We start from the raw sequence: 4,232 nt of genomic DNA on the forward strand, positions 1-4,232 counted from the left end.
TAATGTGAAAGCAGATTTAGGGTCCCCACAACACGAGAAATACCTGGACCACACACACACATGCATGCAAGCTTGCAATGAGGGGACTAACAGCAAAACGGGGACAAACAGGAAAATACATTTGTATGGTGCGTTAACATACGCAGAAATAAAAGAAACATCGAAAACAATAAAAGGGATAAAATATAAAAAACATTAAAATGACTGCATGCCAACAGTATTCAAGCACAAAAAAGGGGAATGTCCACTCAAGTGCAAGATAAAGTGAGCGTGTTTTAGCTTCTTATTAGAGCCAGTTATGGTTGAAACTGATTTTATATTCTATTAAGTGATCGTTCCAGCAGGGGGCAGCATAGTAGCTGAATGCCACCTATAGGGCCAACATCAGGGTTAGGGTAAGATCAGAAACAGATTTTGTGAGGTCACAGTGACCTTGACCTTTGACTTTTGACAACCGAATAGTAATCAGTTCACCTGTTAGTCCAACTGAACTCTTGGACCAAATTTAAAGAAATTCTCTCAAGGCATTATTGAGATATCGTGTTCACAAGGTTGGGACAAATGAACAGACCCTAAACATAACACAGCTAAACATAACAGCTGTCAGTGTGCAGAAGTGTGAAGTCCAGGGACAAAACCAATAGAAAAGAGTTAGAAAATATTCAGTATCATCATTTTATCAAATGTAATAATGTCTGTAACATTACTACAACACTATCCCCACAGGTGCAATGTATTGAAATATAGAGCAAATAATATATAAAGTGTATTGTACTCCTCTCACAGCATTCCCTGCCTTTAAATCCCAAACGCAAACCAATATCCACTGTACTTGCAGCCCTTCATCACAGGCTCATAAGTTGTGAGCTGCAATTTTTTTGTTTTTCTCTTATTTTCTTGCCCTTTAATAATCATCTTGCAACAAGCTGTGGCAGTCGAGACCCCCAGGGAGAGAAACCAGCGGTGTAGATGTTTTATGGTCCGTGTGGGAGACCAGGATTGTAGTCAGGTCTGATATGCTTGAGCGGCCACAAGCCAATTTGTCAAAAGCAACTTAGAATTCACACGGTTCCTGTCCATGGGCCCCAGATAGGACACGACCAATCTTTCCTCTCTGTCAGTCCTGGTTTATGAAGAAAAAGATGATTTTGGCAGCAGGATGCTTTCGGTAAACTGGGCACGGCTCAGTGGCCTTGTGTCTGTCAGGACAATGTGTGGAGACTTCAGAGCAGAATGTAAAAACGGCAGCCAGTTTTAAGTTCCACTTTATATCTAATCTACATTGTGCTGCTATGCTGACAGCTGACACATCATTCATTAGAGAGGGTGACGGTCTCCTGTCTCATATCTATTTTTTTTGTTTCGACAGAGGTCAAACAACCAGACACTGTTTGAATCTAAAAAAGAAGAGAATAGAGTTTTTTATTAAAAAAATGAATACATCAAAAATTATTATTATTAATGACTATTTCTTTATTTTGATATCCATTAATTTGATAGCTACAGTCTAAAGACATTTAAATGCTGAGTAGGACGTTGGCGGGGAAAGAAATAATGCAGGATGTCGGAGCACATAACTCTTGAGTTCAGAACTCTCGCACAATATGAAAACAATCATCAAAAGCTTATTTTAATCCTCTGAACAACCACAGCAAGCATCAACAATAATGCTAGATACCAAATCTGTAAGGGGACATATAGAGGGGGGAGGATTTTGCTGTGAATGAAATCAGATGCTGAAGCCCTGGTGATTCTGGACTGAAATAAATAAAAAAAGAGGCAGAGCATGTACAGGATGTCAGAGAGGGTGATGATAGCCTGAAATGTTGCGATCATTTTACAGGGCTGTCTTCAATATCTGATTTTCTGAGTAATTGAGTAAGAAAGGAAAACGCTGGAGGTTTGGATTCATGTTGAGCAGTGGATGAAATTGTGGAATAGCTTTAAATGAATGTTCTTAAGATTTGGCCTCTTTTAGAATAGAATAGAAATCCTTCATTGTCATTGTATTATGATACAACCGAGTTTATAGTGCCATTACACTTGGTGCATACCAACATGTCATATAACGAAAAAACACATTTGATACACATTGCACACAATGCACGCAGACATAAAAAAACTGCAAGAATCGGTAATATAAAGTGCCATTGATTATAAGATGTATTCCGTCCTGATCATATATGAATGATAATGAATCAATCGCATGAAAAACCTTTCAGATGTCTTCAAATCAGCAATAGAAGCATTTACTCAAACGGAAAACAGACAACATGAAACAAACTAACATTTATATTTCTCATTCTTTTTTTAATGTTTCTGGTCATTTCTTTTTAACATTTCGATTTGAATATATAATTTATTGACGTCCAGGAAGAATGTGAACTTCCTGAAACACTGTTACATTTAAATAATACATTTTAGGATGGTGATGAACATAAATATTTATGAGAACATAATGGTTGGACAAGATATCTGGAATAAAGCGTATTATCATTCAGCTTTATTCTTTTTTGGGGGGCTCTCGCAATAAGTATGTAGTTTACTCAAATTTTACAGTGCATTCGTTATTTAATTTATTTTCAACATTGTATAGAGATATACTGTCGGCTGTATAGTCTAGGAGTTTTCATAAGAAGGGAGTTTGTGTATTGGAAGATCTTAAGGTCAGAGACATCACCACCTTTGTGCAGGTGAACCTGTCCACAAAGCTGGATTCCTCCCTGTAAAAGAGTCGGATTCAAGATATGAGATAAATATGGATAAATTAAAGAGAAATTAGATCAAGACGATAACTGTCAAGATTATCTGGAGTTTGTTTTAAATGTCAACTGAGCTTTGTAAACTTCACTACTCACAAAACAAACAAATTGAATTCAGGGGACGCTCATGTATTGAGGACTCCCTCTTCTGGACAGATTTGGTAACTAACTACAGTGGAATCTGCAGACACATCACATTTAGGCCGTTAGAATAGAAATGGTGATTAAAAGCTTCAACCACAGATGATCTTGTCAGTAATGGGATTTTTATGGAGCTGTCAGTTGATCGATGATAATTTAATTAAGATTTCCCAATCATACCGATGCAGATGTTTCTTCGTTGCCTAAAGGTTCCCCGGTCGTAAGTGGTAGCTTTGAATTTACTCCAGGTTTTGTCCGCAATAGAAAAAAATTATCAGGAAATTAACAAATGATTTAATAAATTCTGATGGTCACATTTCTTGAAATGGTGCTGTTTAAGATTAAGAGAGCTTGTACTGCCTCTGACACAAGCAACAGGACAATTTTAACTTAAGGCAAAGGGAAATGTATTTATAAAGGCTGTTAGTTAGTTTGATATCAATTACTGTTTGGTAAGGAGCACCAGAACTGACGTAACTCTAATGACGAATGCATGACCTTTATGTGTATAAGAGTATTTTCACATCACTATATTGGTCCTTTTCCTTTAGTTAATTCAATCTAATATATCCAGTTGAATTAAGTTCAATTGATAATTTTATGTATTTTTAAAATGATTTAAATTAAATTAAGTTTAATTTCATCTATTTTGTTGAATTTTTGAATAATATTACAATATATATATGTATATATATATATATATTATAATATTATAAAATATATATTTTGTATATGTTTTTGATTCATATGTAGGAAGAAGTTATATGGTTTTGTAAATTAGCGTAAATTAGTATTTTAATTCTAAAAAGCGATGGGATCGAGGCTGCATATTCAGTGGCTAAACTCAGACAGTACACATTTTCAATGACATCTTTTATTTGTGCTTTTTGTCATGAATAATACATCTTTATTTGTTATCTAATTATTGTCTTCAATGGTTATTTATTTTACGTCCTCAATCTTAATCCTGATGTCCTTCACTGACCTCTGTTTGTTTGTTGACCTGTGCTCATATTGGATGTTGTTTGTGTGATTGTGAACGGGGTTAAGCTGCAAATTAATTGACCTCCTGTTGGATCAATAAAGTTGTCTGAATCGGGAAACATGCAGGAAGGAAACGTCTCCAGGAAATGAACATGAGCAATATGATGATCTGTTGAATACAAAATCGTTCTCGTCGAACTGGTCCCTCCATCCCTGCTCCATCCTGTGCTCTGTTGTTGTGGTTTCTACATTGTAATGCCACCCATGACCAGCAGAGGGGAGGAGTGTGATATTGTGACGTCTCATCATTCACATCCACCATCCGCCCATTAATAAGAAGAAGGT

Source organism: Pleuronectes platessa, chromosome 7, assembly GCF_947347685.1.
Source record: "Pleuronectes platessa chromosome 7, fPlePla1.1, whole genome shotgun sequence".
In the NCBI taxonomy this organism is placed as follows: domain Eukaryota; kingdom Metazoa; phylum Chordata; class Actinopteri; order Pleuronectiformes; family Pleuronectidae; genus Pleuronectes; species Pleuronectes platessa.